Below are 21208 nucleotides of genomic sequence, written 5' to 3' on the forward strand. Positions count from 1 at the left end.
TTTCTTAAAATGATGAGATATTTAGAGACAGCACTGCTAAATATTTTCTTAGTTCTGGGTGTTTATAAGAGTCAATAAAGTTGGTCCATTCCCTCTGTATAAGTGTAACAAATATCAGGCAAACACAAACACATGAGTTTGTATATTGGTAAAACTCCGTACAGCAAAATGGAGTTTTGCAAGTAGGCTTTGTACTATAACCTGCTATAGCCACATCACCAAAATTCAGTATAACACAGAGATTACAATTCTGGTGTAGGGCTAATGGTTTTAAAGCCCACTGCTATCTCTTACAACTGTGTAATAATGGGCAAGTTGCTTCTCTGAGCCTGTTTCACTATATACAAAATGGGGACAGTAGCATTATTTGGCGGAGGATTAAATACAATCTTGTATGGAATCTGAACTTTATACAGTATCAGCCATATATTATTGTCAGCTTTCACTCTCTCTCATAAAGTCTCACCAAAGCCATCTTTTTTTTATCTTCTACTCCTGATTTTACAAGATGAGGTCAGAAATTCAAATTATGACAACAGACAACATAAATTTTCTTTCCTTAAGAGGAAATTATATTATTTGTAAAAAATATTGTTTTGAATAGAAAATCAATACTTCATAATGAATCAGCTTCTGCAGTGTTCAGATTATACTTACCTTTTCATATAATATATGTGACAATAACAAAAAGAATTCCCATAAGAATCTTTCTCAATTTCCATAACAGTTACAGAAACACCACTTAATAGGTAAATTTTAGAAAGGAGTAGTATATATTTTCTTTTTCTACAAAAACTATAATTTATTTTACCAAGAAAAACGTCTAGGAGTCACACTGGTGGACCCAGGAGAGGCCCTGGCCTGGAAAGGCCATGCACGGCCGTCCACGGTGGGGAGGGCGGCACCCGGGCCCATGGCCACACTTGGGGAAGAGCCAGAGGAGGCCCAGGCCATGCCTGCAGAGGAGCTGCCCCATGCTGACCCCGAGGAAGGGCCAGGACACAAAGCCCTCTTGCTGCAAATGGGACACCTTGAGTGCTGGTTCCCTGGGCTGACAGCTGCCCTCTCACATGTACTCCCCACAGTCGGAGATAATGACTTTCTGCTTGGATTTCCCATCCTTGCTGCCTTGGGCCTCAATCGGCCACAAGACGTCCAGGTCTTCCGTGACCTCCCCAAATACCACGTGCTTGCCGTCCAGCCAATCCATCTTGTCACATGTCAGGAAGAACTGGGAACCGTTGGTGTTTGGGCCTGAGTTGGCCATGGAGAGCAGGCCTGGTCCCGTGTGTTTGAGAATAAAGTTTTCATCGTCAAACTTCCTCCCGTAGGTGGACTTGCCCCAGTGCCCTTGTGGTTGGTGAAATCGCAGCCCTGGCACATGAACTGGGGGATGATATGGTGGAAGCTGCTGCCCTTGAAGCCAAAGCCCTTCTCGTGGGTGCACGGGCAGTGGAAATTCTCTGCTGTCATGGGAACGACGCCTGAACCCAGGAGCATCTGGATTCAGCCTGCTGGCTTGTTCTCAGTCTTGATGTCCATGTACACCTGAGGGTTTGACTGGGCTTTTTTTACAGCGGGCTCTCCCTCCTGGGTTTCCACTTTGGGAGGCTCTGTCCCTTCTTCTTTATTCTCCTCAAGAGTCTTCCCAGAAAATTTCTTCAACCAGCCATCCTCGGACCAAACTGGTCTGGAAGAGCCTTCCTTAATCCTTATGGGTTTTGCCAAATTGACACGAATTGTCCATATAAACAGCTCAGGTTCATTCATGTTGTCTACAGCTGCTGCAGCATCCTCTGCCAACTCAAATGCAACAAAAGCAAATCCTCGGTGCTTTTCTGTTTCCTAATCCAGGGGAATCTGGATATCTGTGCTGTCTCCAAAAGGGATAAAAGCAGCATGAAGAACTTTGTCATCCACCTCCTCTGCAAGTCCGCAACACTCGCTTGGTAGTGGCCATCTTGCTCTCACCAAGGAGTAATATTTTAAAGGAGGTTTTTGACAGTTTTGTCAATGTATTTATGTCATCTTCTGTCATGATAGTGGGTCTACAAAATTATTTTATAATTATTTTATGATAAAACAGCATGCTTATAATCTAGTGTATGCCTTCATTATTTGTAAAATCTTCCCATTATATGTAGGTTTAAAAACAAAAAACTTCTTGTCACTTATTTTTAACTAAGAGACACATTAAATACCAGCTTTCTTGAACATAGGAAAAATGTAAAAATATAGTCGGGGAACACTGAAGAGGATGATAAAAAAAAATTTAGGGGAAATGAAATTTTATTTAAGCTCTTAAAATTTGATCCAAATACAGATCACTATAAATAGCAATTATTTAATTATGTAAGAATAATTATTACATAGGATCTCAAAGTAAATAATTTTGCTCCTACCATAAAATATTATTTGTCTCTAGATTTCAGTACTTAGAATCAAAGTCCACAGATCAGCAGGTTAAGAAAACACATGCTGTATATATTTACAGCTATAACTTGCATTACAAGAGAATTAAAAAGAAATGAGGCTATAAAGGAAAGACTTTTATGGATGAATCTCTTCTAAGTGATATATGTGATACAAATGATTAGCATTAACTGATCTTCTTGAAGAATGTACTGGTATAATTCATTATAATGGCTTCGAAGTGCAATTAGTGAACTATAGTGTAAATGACACTGCTGTTCATAGTCCTACCCATAAGAGTAATTATATTTTGAAAACTACTTAGTGAAAAATTGATTGAATGAGTCCTGTGGGCATAGATAATTGAGATAAAAATATGTAAACAAAATGCCTATTAATAGGCTTTATGGCATATTTATATATTTACATGGTTTACTAATGCAAGATTTTATAAATGGAATTTTTTAACTTTTCTTTTTAAGTAGATTTCTAACATAGAAAAACTGGATTTATATATTTCATTTAATAAAGCTAAACTATTTCTCTAAATACGATGTAATCATGTTTTTAACTGGATGAAAAAAGAGCAAATGTCCTATTATAATGACAAAGTAAGCAAGAAATAAAATATCAAATTTCAAGTCTTCTTAAGAAATAGGATAATCCTATTTATATTTTTATACTCCAAGTAAAAGGAAAATCATAGTAGGTGACACTATATCATAACCAAGAGTCCACAAAATATAAATCAAAATTATTCTATATCTATAGGATATAAAATAATAACTCAAAAATATTTTCATTGTTTATTTAGGTACTACACTATCATATTGGTAAAAATACATGTTATGAATTAATTCTTAATCTAAAGGTTTATCGTTCTAATATCAAAAAGACATATAAATATATATGTACCCTATATTCCATATTTACAAAGGTATAATTTTACATATGTATATGTAGATACACACACACACAGGAGTACTAGACTGAGAGATTATAGGTTTGATTTCTAGCTCATAGAGATTAATGGTTTAAGTTTCAGCTTTATATCTAGGTAGTAGACAACTGAGGACCTGAGATGACTCTTTTGTAAAATGAACATATTGCACTGTATGATATCTAATTCTAAAGTTCCATGAGACAGGACTCTGTGGGTGAAACTTAGAAATTAGCCAGACTTACTCTTATTCATATTCCATATATCTTATTAGTCAGCCCTGAGCTAATTTGATGAGCTGCAGTTTTCTCAGTTGTTAATGGGAATATGATCATTTCTACCCCATGGAATTATTGTGAAGATCATGTGAGACAAATTTGAAATTAACAGATATTGTTCTTGGCCCACAGAAACTATTCAATTTCAGCTATTGTAGTTGTCTGTAAACTCTAGCTTAGACTAAATTATGCTGAAGTAACAAAAAAAGCCCAAATTTCAATAACTTAAAACAACAAATGTTTATTTTTGCTCACATTATCATTTGTGGGTTGGCTACAGCTCTGCTCAATATCTTCTTCAATGAAGAACCCACATTGAAGGAACAACTGCTAATTGAAACATGTGGTCTCACTTAGAGGGAAAAGAGTAATACACAGCTGCAAAATGGCTCTTAAAGCTTTCGTTAGGAAGGAAGTGATTCACATCATTTTCAACACAATACATTGACCAAAGCCAATCTCATGCTAAGCCTGACATCAATGGGATAGAAAAGTCTAATTCTCTAGCAGGGAGGGGCCAGTTGGAAAGGGCAGTAGATAATTTTGAGAATATACAACCTATTATAAAGTCCTTCAGTCCTTTTGAATCCAATTACCCCTGCGGCCATCTGCTCTGTAGAAATATGTGTGATGCATCTCTGTTTCCACTCATATATACTTACATACCAATATGCAGTAAATGTACATTTTATGTATATTTACATAAAATGTACACCTTTCTTGTAACCTTAACTCTGAAAATTAAATAGGTTCATATGCCTAAGGACCAAAAACAAGCAGAACTTAAAGACTGATTATCATGACATCATGCATGGATGGCTAATATTTATTTGCTTCGCAACTATTTGGAAATGGGAAAGAACCAACAGGTTTTACAGCAAAATCTTGATTAATAAAATCTAGTTGTTACTCTCAATTAAATATGTGTGTATGTATTTATTTGTATGCTACCATTTGTTTATATTTTACTATGCTACCCTGCACGGCTTTGACTTTCAGGAAATATATAAAATGAAGCCAACAACAAGATGGCTTCATGTCACATCTTAGTGCTTTTTGTAAGCCAATCAAAGGCCCTTCATCTTGCCTGCACTACTGTTGATATCAAAATGCTTAAATTCTGTGACATTGGTACAAGTTATGGTTTAGAGTATTTTACCACCACATTCCTAGTACCTGGGACAGTATGTGGCAGAAGGAAGATACTCAACAGTGTTGATGAGTAAATGAATAAGTAACTGAATAGATATTTTATTGGCTGCTATGATTAACATATTTTTTATCTTAGCTCCTAAAAGAAAGGACCTTTAATTAGTTATATTGCAATCTAAAGAAAAAGCCATTTAAAGACGTATAAAATGCTTATTTCAGCAATAAAGTGAAAACCAAATATCTTGGCATCTCAAAAGTACAATGTACAAAAGTTTTGCTGCATTATTTGTGAAAGAAAAAGAGTCAGAATTTCTTGTAACAGTTTCTCTGTTGATCTGAAGAAGTGTCTGGTATAGAAGGGAAAGAGCAGATGAGTCCTTCAAAAAAAAATGTTAAGTTTTTGATGAATATTGTGAATAGGTATTAACCATTTTGTCTTTTTTTCTTCTATTGATAATCCATGACTTTGATTTTCACACAGTAAAGTTTCCTTAACAGATAATACCCTCTTCGTGGTTTTATTTAAAAACCAATCTTTTAAATAATCACATGGTGTCTCATTATATTAAACATCAATGGATCAAATCTCTTCATCATAAAGCAAAAAGTCTTCATGATCAAAAAACTGTAAGAATGTATTCAGTGGCTACTGCTTTCACATCTACCCCTTGATTCCCCATATGTACTGGCATTCTACAAAACCTAAGAATACAGGATAGTCTCCATATACTATTAATAAAACAGTCATCATTTACTGAGCATCCAATATTAACTTTGTACTATGCTAAACATTTTTTGTTGGCTAACTCAGGCCATCCTTAGAATAATCCTAAAAAAATAGACGGTATTTTTACCATTTTATAGGCAGTGAAATTGAGGCTCAGAGAGAATATATCTACCAAATAGTGGCAGAGTGAGGATTCAAACTCATCTTTTTAGGTATAGATACTGAAGCAGGTGTGTTTTCTATAGTTGTATATGTGCCTGGTATACCTTGGAAATTTTCAATCTAATAAATCTTTCGTGCTAAATTAAAAGCCACTTTCCTTTGAAGCAAAGTCTCTGCCTTAAGATTAAATGAGAAAAAAATCTGTATTGCTTATCTCTTGCTATATGACAAATTACCACAAACTTATTGGCTTTTTAAAAAACCACATTTATTATCTCACAATTTCTGGGGGTCTACAGTCTGGGAATGGCTTAACCGAGTCCTCTGTTCAGTCTCACAGGATGTTGGCCAAGCCTGTGTTCTCATCTGAAAACTAGTCTGGAGAAGAATCTCCTTCCCTGATTACATGGTTTGGGGCAGCATTCAGTTCCCTGCAGTTGTAGTACTGAGAGTTTCATTTTCTTGTTGGCTGTCAGTTGGAGGCTGCCATCAGCTCTAAGAAGCCACCTGCAGTACCTTGCCAAGTGAGATTTCTCAACATGAGTGCTTGCTTCCCAACAACCAGCCAATAATAGCAAGATTTCCTATGCACCCAGGAGGCATTTTACATACTCTACTGCCTTTCTCAGAGTCCACTTGTTTCCAATGACACATTGTAAGGTCCCAGTAAGAGACCATAGTGGATACCACCACTCAGGCATCTTCAAGTAGTGACCACAAAGTGCTTGGGAGAGAATGGTCATGGTCAAAAAAGAAAAGTTTAAAAAAGAAATTCTTGGGCTTCCCTGGTGGCACAGTGTTTGAGAGTCTGCCTGCCAATGCAGGGGACATGGGTTCGTGCCCCGGTCCTGGAAGATCCCACATGCCACAGAGCGGCTAGGCCTGTGAGCCATGGGCGTTGAGCCTGTGCGTCCGGAGCCTGTGCTCTGCAACGGGAGAGGCCACAACAGTGAGAGGCCCACATACCGCAAAAAAAAATTTTTTTAAAAAGAAATTCTTGTATGGTTTATGGGAGTATATCAAGCTTCAGTGGTATGGTAAAAGATAGGGTTTTTTTGTTTGGAACATTAAACATTGGTTCCCTTCCCTATACAGAAGGCAGCTGTGTATCTAAAAGGCTAATATTTATTTAGAACCTACTGTGAACCAACATTCACTACTTTCACAAATGTCATCTCATTCAAATATTTATTTCTATAATTCTCCAACACTGTGAAATAAACATTATTAACCATAAATGAGAGTTGAAAATATGATCAGAGAGGAACCCCTCGATAGCAATTGGATATAAGTTACAGAGGCAGAAATTGTATTTTATAGTTATTGTGTTCCTAGAAACCTACAAGGTATTCCTATCTAAGAAAGTATTCATGTTTCAATTAATAAATGATTTCTTAGAAGGGAAATTTTTACTTTTTTAATGGTTTAAATGAGGTAGAGATAATACATATAAAATAATAATAATGATAACATGCATTTGACATTTACTAAGCATCAGGCACTGTTAGAAATAAATTACCTCATTTATTCTGCACAGTCTACTGAGATATAAACTATTATTATGTCCATTTTATAGATAAACAAACCAAAGACTGAAGAGGTTAAGTAATTTGTCAAAGTCACACGGGGGCCAAGCCAAGATCTGAATCCAGGAAATCTTAGTCCTTGATTCCAAGGGCCCCTGAGGGCCAATTCACTTTCTTCTTCAAATACCATTTGCTATATATATATATATATATATATATATATATATATATGTGTGTGTGTGTGTGTGTGTGTGTGTGTGTGTGTATAATTTGAAACACAAATAATTTACAGTGAAGACAAGTCTAAGAAGATCTGAATGAATGCTTTAAGATGAAAAATCTACATTTCATGTAACCAGGTCATTCCAATTTTCTCATTTCCCAATATATGTTTAAATTTTAATTGTGATGTTTCTTTGAAAAGGTGCCCTTCTACATTTTCAAACCCTTCTTTCTTTACATATGGAGTAAGGCAACTCTGCAGCTTCTAATCACCTCCTTAATACGAGTTTTTTGAAATGGTAAATTGCTGTGAGATGAAAAGTAGATCTCATATTTCTTGAGGCTAAATTCAGTACTCAGCTACAAATGTGGTCACAAGGTCTCCTTGCTGAGGTCTTTTATGCTACTTTAATTAAGTTTCAGCTATTATTATTACTGCTGCCTCTAAAGGTGCATAAAGTATCTCAGGAAACCTGGTTCTGAGGGCATCTATACTGTTTTTCCCTAATCAATCTTGAGATTAATTTCACGTTCAGTCTTGCTGTCTGCTAGGTGCTCTGTGCTCTAGCATCCTTCTTAAATTGATCTGAAACCATGTTTAAAGATCAAACCTTGGCCACACAAGGTTTGACAACATTATACCTGGTATGAAAAAATGTCTCTGGTGCCCTAAACAAAAATTAATCTGGAGGGGTGCAGGCTGCATCCTCAGGCATGGTATTGTGGTTGCAAGTCAGCTCCATTGCTCTGTTTGTTGTCCCAGAGCGGCCAAGGACAGGATGCTGCTCCACTGTGCCTCTGTAGCAGTTGGCGGCCAACAGCTCTCTATGGGAAACTCGAAAGTGGAAAGGCAGCCAATCATGCATGGTATAATTTACATCTGATTGATGAAGGTCTAAGAATCACAGAAACAATTAATTTGTATCAGGACTCCTGTGGCCAAAAAATAAGAGATTATGCCACCAGTTCCCACTTTTAATTTTTGCCTGATCAATCACCTGACTTTCCACATCTACTTTGTTTTCAGAATCAACTTTTGCAGCACAGATGTTAAAGGATGCAGCAGAAAAAGTTTCTGGAAAACCAGAACACCAAGGAAAACACTCATTGATAAAACTCACTTGTCACTGCACCACATTATCCCTTTTTCAATTTGATAATGGTAAGTCATTTTCCCCACAACTGCAAGGGAGGATTTAAAAACTCTTTTTTAAAATAAACCACTTTGTTTTTATTCATGTAAGAAAGATTACAATGGCCAGGAGAAAGGAAAAAGAATAGTGGCTACTTCCTAGGAGGAGAACAACAGCAGGAGCAATTTAAAATAAAAATAACTAAAGATGCCTTAACTTTGTAGTTAAAAATGAAATGAAAATTGCAAAAGCAATTTGTGGCAGGAAGCCTTTAAAATGTTCTAAGGATTGTTCTCATTTTGCATAAGCCATGGCCAATCTTTAAAACAGTTAGTACATTAAGCATATGTATATCTGATTCAACACTCTATTGCAGGCAGAAGCCCCTCAATTATGAAATTGTAGAAGGATGGGTCTGACAGAGTCTCATCTAATTACAGGAGCAAATTACAAGTTCATAAACTTCATAAAGCATTCTAATATCTTTCCTTAATAAGAAATCTCGCTGCTCAAACCAGGAATATGTCTAACACAGTCATATTTTTTTCTACTATTCTTGGCATGTAATTGCCCTTTACTTGTAACAATGCACAAAACAATAGAAAATAGCATTCATCGTTTTTTATTGATCAAATGTTTAAATTAGTGTTAATCTTGTTCACACACTTCTAAAAGATGATTTAACATGAATGCAATCGTTTATGTTTGCCTTGCAATTATCTAATATTGCTTCCTAATCTTATAGAAGTGCACAATGAAATGGAGAGAAGTAAAATGGCTAGTGTCAAAGGATGTAGGGAACTGAAGCAGAAATTAGAATCCACATGGCCTTAGAGGTATTTCTTTGCTTTGGTCCCGAAGTCAAACAGAGGGATTAATAACAGTATACAATATGCAGTATTGGCTTTTCTATAACTCTGGTGGCTTGTACACTGAACTGTCTTTAACAATATAAACTACTGTGGATGATTAATTCGGTGATATGTTATACTATTACTATTTCTGCCTAAGCAAAAATTTTTCAGTGTAAAATGAGTGCACCATATTATTCCAACTCTACGAAGACAGCACTGATTCCTCGGCACTTGGGAAAAGATGGTCCACGCCAGAAAAAAATGCACAAATCTTGATCAGTCATCTATGATACCCACCCATTCCCTCATAAGAGCTTTCACTGAGCACAGATTCACTAACTGACCTTAAGTGTTGCTAAATTTTATCAGTTCCATAGTACTGTTGGTTTTCATTCATCCCATGTAAACCTTCCTATTGATATGCTTATGACATCTTGACTATGTTTTCCTGTGCTACACCATTTTCATAGCATAAACATGAATGTCAAAATTTTTAAATAGAAATATTTAAATTGATTTTGTTAACTCAGTTTCTTAGTACAAGAAGCTGAAGTTGGAGAAAATTTTTTATGTTAATTAATATCCATCATAATTTATTTGATAAATCTAAAAAGGTGAATTTCCAGTCTCTCTTTCTTCTAAGAACTAACAAGTTGGGTAGGTTTTACACATGACAGTGAGGGAAAGAAAGAACCATGAACACAAAGAGCCTTTCTTGTTTCTTTGGCTCAGGGAGGCAGTTACCAATATCCTATTAGTCTCTGATTCGGCTAGAGCTCAGGAATGAGTGAGGCCTAACACTTATCTTTTCTATATCCTCCCTGCCATGTAGTTCTGAGATCCAGGTGCCATAGGTGCCCACCCATGAATGTTTTGAGCACCCTGCTCTAATCCCCACCCAGCACACAGGCATAGGCTTTTACCAACCTCCCTGCTTCAACGGTAGCAACTTAGACCCTCACACATGATAGGTGGTTTATCCATTGGGAAGGAACCAAATTTGGTGGGGTGAAGAAGGGGCCCCCAGGTCTGAACAGTTTTAGGGTGATGCTTTCTATCAACTCTTTCTCCATCCCCAGGCATGGGGCTGCTGACTCTAGGGTTTAGAAGAGAAACTCAGAAATAAAAGCAATAGTACCAGCTGTGCACTGATCTGCATGGACTAAAACAACATGCAATCCCTAAAGGGGGAAAAGGTTGCAAATGATGCGACACACATTTTCTCTGGTATTAAAATCGTTAATCCTATTAATAGAGGTTACCTGCGAAGTCCATTTTAACTAACCTGCACTTAAACAACATGAAGGATGATAGAGAGAAAAAGACAAGTGTACCTGCACAGTGTCCCAAGTCCAGCTATAAAGTGACAGCAAGTGCCAGGATGACTGGGTTAATACGAGGCCTTTAGAATTCTGTACTTGGAAATGATACACACAATTACTGTTTCCCATTCTCATATATAAAACAAATATATCTGTATACAATTCTCAGTAATACTCCAACAAAGATGCTGAATACTAATAAACAATGTCGATATCACATGGCAGCACTTAAACCTGCACATGACACTTCCATGTATCAAATTTGCTGGATATGTAGTAGAAAGCCTTATTGAGATAATTGGCAGATTATCTTATAGAATTTTTTTTCTTTTACAATCAATTAAATCAGAAAATTAATCTAAGTAGCCAACAGTTCCAGACTTGGCACCAACTGCAGCTAAGAAATCCCTGAATTCCTTGATCCTACGACCCTACAAGTTCTAGCTGGAGCTTAGGAAAGTTCCCTATCACAGTGGGGCATTGGTTGCACAGTAATACTAGAGGCCACTGCCTCATAATGTTGATTTTTAGCTGCTAAGATCCATTTACTCATACTTTCATTAATTGAACAAATGTTTATTGATATTATATTATATTGATGTTGATATTGATAGTAGTAGTTCCTACTATGTGCTGGCTACTATGGTAAGCACAGGGAATAAGTAATAGAAAAATCACTGCTTTCAAGAAATTATTAATCAAATAAATTAGTTATTCTCAATTTTTTTCTGCCCCAGTAAGCCTAAGAGCTGTGACATAGTCCACTCAGTATAAGCAGCTTCTGGTGGAAGTAACTATCAAGCTAGGGAGATGGGTGTGTGGAGAAGGCAGGATCGGGTATCTGGTATTTTTTAAATTTTAAAACAGATTTCCCTTATTTTGGTGGAGAATCACTATGGTAGAAATAACTAAATAAAGTTCTTTTTCCTCTCATTGCTAGAGGTAGCATCAGCTAGTAAAAGAAAAAGAGAATAAACAAGTCACTATGATTTCATTGCTTTGTTGGCCAAAGTAGAAAGTATAAAAAATACCAATATAAACAGATACCACTTATTTAATGTTTCCCACATGACAGCTGTTTTACATACATTTTGTCATTGAAACTTCACAAGAACCCTGAAGAGTAGGTACTGTTATTACTGGGTGACCATATATTCTGCTTTGCCTGGACAGTATCAGTTATACCTATCTTAATTATTAATAGTTCCTCCTTTCTCTCTCAAAAGTGTGTCAATTGGATAATAAAGTATTCTTTTTTATCCACAAAATAGCAGCTTCATATAGTCCAGTTTAATAGATGAGTTTATAATAATGTCATGGCAATCTTGGAAGGGCTTTTCTAAAGCTCTGTTTAAATAATGTTGGTGTCCCAACACTACATCCTTTAATCAATTCCACTGCTATGCAATGTGCTCGTTGGGAGCCATGGGGACAGGAGGGCATAGAACAAACATCATGTACTAGTGGTAGAGAGTTAGAAGGTGTCCACCTCCCTCCTGATAGATATGGAAACTGGAAATAATGGTTCTTGGTCAGAAAACCTTATGAGATATATTTCCACAAGATATATAATGGCGACAATTCCATACCCAGCTTAGAACTCATTATAAAGAATTTGATAAAATGAGGGAATTCCCTAGCAGTCCAGTGGTTAGGACTACGAGCTCTCACTGCCTAGGGCCTGGGTTCAATCCCGGGTTGGGAACTAAGATCCCACAAGCCCAGTGGTGTAGCCAAAAAAACCAAAAAACAAAATAACAAAATTTTGATAAAATGAAAGAATTTGAGTAAAGTTTACCGTAATGAGATTTGAAGATGAATCCCCACTCTTTGGACTCCTTTCCTATTAAGGATCAGAGTGTAGCAACACCTTTTGTAAATTATAATGGCCTACTTATTTTCAAATTTGACAAAAGTAACAAAGTTGTATCCTCATATTGAATTCAATATGGTAATAGTGAAAAGGCAAATGTGAGTGCCAAAACAGAAGGCAACATGGAAGCAGCTATAAATGAATGATTTAGCACTCAGTGAAGGAAACTGAATTCTTCCTGCCACCAAATTTTGCAACATTTATATGCACACTGATTATGAATTTTTTCATACTTTTAAAACATCCATATCATACTGTTTGGACTATATAGCTCAAATGCATTCCAGCCTTGCTCAATTTACCTGGTTTTGCACACGTGCATTGGTAATGACCAACAAAATTCCATTGATGGCAGCAATCTCAGAAACAAGCTTCCCAGATAATCAGTAAACCCCCATTCCCCACTATCAACCCAACAGCGATCTTCTCATCAGATAACAGTTGTTAGAATTCCTTTATCACCAATTCATCATTAGAGCCAACAAGTATTGATTTCTAGTCTGGTAAGGGGAAAATTCCATTTACAGAAAGTCTTGCTGCTTAGGAAATTGTCTGAATCATCTAGAATTATCTGAAAAAAAAAATCTTCAAATGGCTTTTTCATCTCTGAATTTTTGTTAGGCCCCTGGGGTAATGGTTTAAGCCATGAAGGCATCTCTACTAGAGAAGGAAAAACTCCTATGTGAGTGCAATAAAGAGGACAGTGTTTAATTATTTATCTGTTTTCAAAGAGCACCACTTTATTGGAAACCATTACTTATTTGCCCAAATATTTGTAGAGATTGTGTGATAGAATTAAATGCACATATACTGCAGATTGGCAAAAGAAAGATTTTCTTGAAGGAAATGTTACAATATATAAGTTTTCTATTACTGATTAAAGATGAATTATTTCTATAAACTACCTGCAAAATTATGAAGGAAGTTAATGGCAGATATATTTTCTCATCATATGCAGTCACTCATCATGGGGACTCATCTAATGCATAGCTTAAGGTCCCCCAGTACTTAGAATGACGAGGTCCTCATAAGACCACCTTGTCTACCTAAGCTGCCCACTTGTGAATCATCCAAGTGCCCTTCAGGATGATGAGCTTTTGATTAGTCCTTTCAATTAGTGTTTATTTTCTCGAGTAGAATACTCACAACAGTTTCAAAGCTCTGACTCTCCTTTAATCGCTGCCTTTAAATTAAGAGCAATAGATTTTTTTTAACTGGTCTCCTGCTGCTTTGGCCAGAAGATCAAGTATGAATGCAATTTAAATATGAAAGCTAGCATCCAATACACAAAGACTTACTTTTAACTAAAGGTGAAAATTCACTCTAACTCCATTAAGTAAAAGCCATTACTATGTATCCGAACCTGCTGACACATTCTTGATTGATACTTGTGCTTTCCCATCAGTGGAAAGATGAAACAATTACTTTTTTGAGAAGACTGAACAAACATATCCACCCTACACGTTTTTCCCAAGGTACCCTAGAAATCTTATGTTCCTAATTTTATTTCTAAAATTGGGAGTTGCCTCACAAAATTGGATATTTAAAAAGTCACAATAAAAATCATCTATAAAGGACATTATTGAGGCAACTGGGAAACTTGAATATATATAATAGATAATTTTATTGCATCAATATAAAATTCCTTGGACATAATAATAGTACCATAGTCAGGTAGGAGAATGTATGTTCACAAGACAAAGGCTGTAGCATTTAGGGGTGGAAAATCTAATAGCTTGCAAATTGTTCATGTATATATACATATGCACACATATAAGTAAACATAAATAGTAAGTATGGCAAAATATTAATAATTAGTGAGTCTAGATGAAGGGTGTAAGTCTGTTTGTTGTTTTCTTCTTCCAACTTTTCCACAGGCTTGAATTTATTCAAATTTAAAGCTCTGAAAAATTCACCTTCCTTACCATAATTATCTTCTCCAAATTACAGAAGCCATTTATCATTTACTGGCAAAAAGACAGAGCTTCTAACTAGGTGGTCGGAGCACAAGGCATACTACAGAAGCATGAGAAAGTTAAGTCAAACTAGGTGGGTGGGCAAGAAATCCTGGCAGGTCCAAGGGCTAAGAGGTCAAAAAGGAACCTGAAAAGTTCCATGGAAGCATTTCCTCTGTGGCTCTGAACCAGGGTGACTGAAGTCTCTTGTCAACCTTAGATTTTCATCTCTGTAACGGCATGTCTCACCCAGTCTGTGCAACCCTTGGGCCCTGGCCTTTCTGCTGTGCACTTTATCCTTCTTACAGGAGGAAAATAGCCCATTTTCCCTGGGCACCTCAGAATGCTTCCAAGATGGCGGGATAGTGTCTTCTGACTAGCTGAATAGAGTGTGCCTGGCCACAGCTAAAATCCACTGCCACAGTTGAAGTCTCTCTAATGCCACTGGTAGAGGTAACTCCAATTCAGCATTTAGGTCTCAGGCTCTTCCAAATTAGAAGTTGTAGAAAGTTGGGCTAGCAACTCAGCACTAAGTCAGTTTACCATTGGTTTTGCTGTGTTTCAGGCCCCATTTCTAGTAATTCACCTCCAGAATTATTTTGTGACCCAAGGTCCAATTCTAATGCCTAGGGTTGTGTCTCACTACCCCAACTCCACCCATCCACTTCTTCCTCACCCCATGCCTGAGTATCTATTACTATCTATGACTAGTAAACTCCTCTAGGACTAGGTCCTAATGTTATCTCTTTACTTTTCCAGGAGCTGGACACTTACTCTTGAACTCCCACTGCCATAGTTAAATTCTCACTTTCTTTTTCCAGGCTAGCTACCAACTACTGTTGCTTCCCCAACTGTCATCTGACTGCTCCTAATGCTAATAATTCTCAATCATAGGAACAGGTAGCCTCCTATAGCCCCTGCCTGCTGCAACTTGCTGACTGCAAGATATTCTTATGTCCCACTGCCTCTCATTGCCTATTTCTGGGACCATCCCACATGGCTTGTCCTATACCAGTGATTCTATTTTCTTCTTATATCACCTAATCTAGCCTATCCAATTGCCAACTGAACCAGATTCCAAGATAGCTAAAAGTACAAATATAATTCATTCATTCATTTATATATGAATATATTTAGTAGGTACTATGTGCCTAATTCTGTACAAGACATAGGCACTGAGAAGAGTTTTAGTTTTCTGGCATTCCAACGATGATGTGTGGATACTTTGTGAATCTTGCCTTCTTGAGTCAGAAGAAAAGATTGTCAGGACCATAATATAAACTCAGCCCCAATCCAGGGAATTCTTATATGACAGATCATTTTGTACAGACATCCCAAGAGACAATGTGGGTCCCTTGATATGGTATTAAAAGTGTCATATTCATAGGCAGGTGTATGACAATAATAGTCATGAGCTATTGACAAGGTATATCAAGTAACGTAAGGTTTAAAATAAAGATTAACATTAGCAGGTTACCTGAGATTACATGCTATTTCATTATTCAGGCCCTGGTTTATTTGTGGCTATCAAGAGGTATACATCTTTTCAAGACCACAAAAATTTCAGAATTTTATGTGAGTAGTGGTCTAAAAAAAGTATATTATGTCAAAGTTGAAAGCCTAGGGCTCTGTGACCCCCATTAGCCAAACATGGGATTATGAATAGATTAATCTTTTGTCAGTCTTATGTTATCTTCTCCATATTAGGGCATATTATAGAACTAGTTTTTCCAGTGTATTATTTGTCAAGAAAAAAATGTTCTAAGAGATGAAGGATTTTTTTTTTTTAATCTCTAACTTTGTCCCCAAGTCCTCTGAGGAACAGAATTTCTAGACTGAATAAATAATATATGAGTCTCACAAATATGAAATATCAATGGTAAATATAAGACTGAATTATAGGAACACTGTGATGGTTAATTTTGTATGTCAAGTTGGCTGTTTTGTCAAACATTATTCTTGATGTTTCTGTGAGAGTGTTTTTGTATGAGATTTACAATTAAATCCATGGACTTTAAATAAAGCCAATTGCCTTCCATGGTGAGCGGACCTCATCCAATCAGTTAAGGCCTAAATAGAACAAAAAGCTAATCTCTCCAGATCAAGAGGGAATTCTTCAGCAAACTGTTTTCAGACTTCATCTGGAACTTTAGCTCCTCCTGGTTGTACAGCAGATTGCCTATGGACTCAAACAGCAACTTTTTCCTAAGTGTCCAGCCTGCCGGCCTCCCTCATCAGAGTTTGGACTCATCAAACCTCCTTAATTACATGAGCCAATTCTTTAAAATAAATCTCTTTATATATATTTTCATATATTATATATAAAATATATAGTTGTGTGAAAGAAATAGATATATGTATGTATATATGTATATTTTTTTCATTCTATAGATCCTGTTTCTCTAGAGAACCCTGACAAATACAGACACCAAGGAAAAAATTTATCACTCAAGACTAAACACATGATCTGCTACCTCCCTTTAAAGAGACATAACCTTCCCCCACCTCTACGTGTGAGGAATCTCAGAGTTTTGTTGTGACTTCTCAGAATTTATGGCTATAATTCTACAGTCTCATAAGATACCTGGGACACGTTGACTGAGCTACTGCATTTACAGGGAATTAAGGGCAAGAGGAAGCAGGCCTCCATCACTGGAGACCTCTTACACTCCCCCTATAGCCAGCAACACGTAGTTTCATAAACACAAAATTCACACACACACACACACACACACACACACACACACACACACACACCACACATATTCCCTGTGTGCTTTTATACTTCCCTCACTGGAATCCTCCTGGTTTTATAAAAACCTGAGTCTACCAAGGGCTCAACCTACCCTTCCAATTGACATAGCCTGGCTGGAAGGTGTAAGTTTACTTTAGTTCCTTGGTAAGAGGGCTGATAAAAGCTCAGGTTCTGAAAGTTATTCTGAAAGGAAATCTCTATACATAATGCCAGGAAAGCCTGCAAGATAAATAGACTTCTCTCAGGCTTGGGACATAAGGAGCTATTTCTTCTTTAAAGTCAGTCCATCTAGTAACCTCAGATTAGAGACCTAATATCTTATTAAATAGCTGCCATCTTTCAGTGCATAGGCATTAGGGAATGAGTAGATCTAAGAATGACCACCTAGTGCCAGATAATCACAGTAGAACTTTCATTCAGTCCTTCATTTATTCAATTAATAGAAGTCACTCAATTATTTAAACATTCATTGAGCATCTACACTATGTTGAACAATGTGCTAACATCCAAGAATACAATATGAGGAAAGAGAACCTCCCCGAAAACAGTATTCCCTGTTCTAATGAAGCTTACATGCTGGTGGAAAGGACTGATGTTAATCAAAGAATCACAGAAATAAATGTACAATTGAAAGTGTTTTGTGATAAAACAGAGGAGACATATGGCATGAGGGACTATTGAGGTAGGCAGGATTCTAAAATGGTTCCCAAGACTCTCATCCCCTCGAGCATATGCTCTATATAATCCCCTTCCTTTGAGCAGATTATGGGCAGAATGTGTACATATAAAGGGATACCACTCCTATGTTAAGGTTACTAATCAACTTTGAGTTCACCAAAAAGATTATCTAGGTGTTTCTGAGTGGGCCTGACCTAATCAGAGGAGTCTTTAAATGAAGGTGAAGCATCAGAAAGATGTATTCCTGTTGGCCTGGAAGAAAGAAAGCCATGTTACAAACTCCCTATGAGAGTCATGTGCCAGAGAACTGCAGACATCTTCTGGGATCTTAGAGCAGTCCCTGGCCAAGAGCTAACAAAAAAGGAACCTCAGTCATACATTCAAGGGAATGAATTCTACCAACAACCAGTGAGCCTAGAAGAGGATCCTGGGTCTCAAATAAGAACAGCAGCCCAGCCAATCTCTTGATTGCAGTCTTGTCGCACAGGAGCAAAAGATCCAACTAAATCATGTGCACACTCCTAACATAAGAAAACTGTGAGAAAATAAACTTGTGTTACTTTAAATAACTAAATTTGTGGTGATTTGTTTTGTAGCAGTAGAACACTAATACAATATAGCACATGGAGTTGACCAAATCAGAGAAGGAGTTCCTGGGGAACGAATGTTTGAACTAAGATCTTAGAAATAAGTAGAATTTAACCAGGAGAAGACAGCTGGAGATGGGAGGCATCAGATGTAGAGGATTTTGATTTAGAGTCTTTAAAAGGCTTGGGGCTAAAGGGAGCATGGCAAACATATAGAGATATAAAGACATTTAGGGTAATAAATAAGGGGGAAATATGATAGAAATGGGGCTGGAAAGGAGAATGGTATAGATGAAACAGGACTTTGCAGACCATGTTAAGGAGTACAGATTTTATTTCCAGTGATCAGAGTGTTGTTTGTATACCCCCCTGATGTTCTCAGGGGGTATCTCCTTTACTGCAGATTTCTGTCCCAGCGGTCTCCAGTAGCAGCTCTATAGCTTTCAAGAAGCTCTGACATGAACTCTTATTCAAGGACACAGAGATCGTCCTAATCTTTCCAGGATCTTTCACTGGACATGCAGGATGGTCTATCTTCTAGACTTACTTGGAGAGCATATCGTTCATGAGCACTTCCACGTGTCAAGTTTTTAAATGAGTCAAGAATTAGAAAGTGAGAGGGGGGTGATAGGGGTGGGGAACAGAGAAGGAGAAAGAGGAAATTCTCCATATACCTGGGAATGGAATATATTATTTTGCCTCTGAACTCCTAATCTCTGGTTTTATCAACTTCCCTGTTGAAAGAATAGGGCCTATTTAAGCAGAACTCAGCATACTATAGAACTTTCCAAGATTAGACACGCTTCTATAACTTACACCCATACCTTACCTTTTGAATTAAGAGTTAGCAAGGGAAGTTCTCAAATATCTCTTTAGCCACTCTTTCACCATACATGAAGATTATTTTTCCCATTCTTTCCCATGCAATATAAAACCCATCATCTTTATCCTCAGATTTTTCCATTCTAAAATTTAAATACAAAAATTAAGTAAATTTTTACATTCAAATCCCTTTAAGAAATCCACCCTCTAACATTGTTTGACTTAATAATTAAGTCAAACAAACTGCTAAAGTTACTATAAAGAAAGTATTTCTCAGGTTTCCACTGTCTACAAGGGAAAGTTTCATAAACAGTTTTAAAAGGTGACTGATAAAGTATAATACAAATTACATAAGTTATGGTTCACTGGATTCAGCAATTCCATATTATATAGAAATTTAATCAATCTTTCAGAGATTGCCGACATATCACAGTAGGAGGTACTTTTGACCTTCATGGAGAAGTAAGCAAGATGAGGTACTGAACTGCATATTTCAGTGGGTTTGTTGGATTTTGTATAATTGTCTTTTTCAGAATTTCTGGCTAAATTTGAGCCCTCTTATTTGGTAATTCATGCTGTTTTACATATGAAAAGCAAACCCTGCAATTTACCTATTTGAATCAAAATGTTACCTTCATTCAAACCTAAATCTTTTCTCTCTCTGCCTCAAGAAGGGTGGAGAATAAGTAAAGAAGAGCATGCAAAGCTATATAGAACACATTAAAATCATCCCCTTTGCAGCCCTTATATGCTTCCCTCATAATTCTGGTTAAGAGTGGCTGTCAAAATATAATTGTTAATAGTTGTCCTTTTCAATCTCAAAAGTGTGCCAATTTGGATGATAAATTGTATGTTCACCCTAGTCAAGTATGGCATCATGTCCAGGAAGGTAACCCCAATACATCAGTCTAGCTGTTATTAACCTATATTAGGTGAGGATAGAGAAGGGTTACACCTTCTACTTCAATACCGTGCTCAGTATAGCCCAATACATGGCTCCAAAGAAGGAGAGAATTTTATGAAAGAGAAATAGGATAGCTTTAGATTTGACACTAAAGCCCAATTTGCCTATAAGTAAAAAGGATTAAACTTCTTTATGAATAAAAATAATAAGAAAATGTCATATGCACTCTAGTTCCTATGACTCTTACACTTAGAATTGTGTTCTTTCTTTTCTACTCTTAGGGTTTTAATACTTAGGATTAAAAAAAAACCCAAAAAACTGAGTACTCAAGTAGTCAGAATCTTTTATCTGACAAATGAGAAAGTAAAGCCCCAAAGAGGGCAATGATTTCCCCTAGATCACCTAGTTTATTGACTAGGACAGGAACCTGCATATCTTGGCTCTCTATAGATATTTCTTTCTGATGCCATGCTCGATCTCCTGTCTTACAACTCAAATTGTCTCTACACCTGCCAAACTTTGAGTATACTTATAAGAAACTGTTTTCTAATTTATTTATGTCCAAGTTTTAAGGATATCTGTCAGTTACCTGGCCTTTATTGTAGCTTTAGGCACTGCCTTCATAACAAGACATTATAACATGTGATTTAAACATAGTATTTTCATTACTGTTATACAATGTTAGTTTGTAAATAAACCTATAGCTTCAAAGCACCTTTCTAATTCTTGCTATACAAATGCATGGACACTTGAAAAATGTATCATACACAAAGGAAGAAGTTATGTTCCCTCTGAATACAACATTGAAATAAACAATTAGGAAATGCACTGTACTGCTAAAAGCGCTCAAATGTGAAATCACAGTGGTTGGTTTTCAGATTTTATTCTGAAAGTCACACACACATT

The 21208-nt window shown here is 36.7% G+C and overlaps 1 long non-coding RNA gene and 1 pseudogene across 1 annotated transcript in view; both read right to left on the bottom strand.

Moving 5' to 3' along the window:
• Window positions 1-21208, bottom strand: part of LOC113611334 (uncharacterized) — a 277283-nt gene that overhangs the window by 45165 nt on the left and 210910 nt on the right. The window lies entirely within an intron of this gene.
• LOC113611326 (peptidyl-prolyl cis-trans isomerase E-like) lies at window positions 1015-1960 on the bottom strand (annotated as a pseudogene).

Source organism: Aethalodelphis obliquidens, unplaced genomic scaffold, assembly GCF_003676395.1.
Source record: "Aethalodelphis obliquidens isolate GAN/ISIS:26980383/991018 unplaced genomic scaffold, ASM367639v1 scaffold3, whole genome shotgun sequence".
Classification (NCBI taxonomy): Eukaryota; Metazoa; Chordata; class Mammalia; order Artiodactyla; family Delphinidae; genus Aethalodelphis; species Aethalodelphis obliquidens.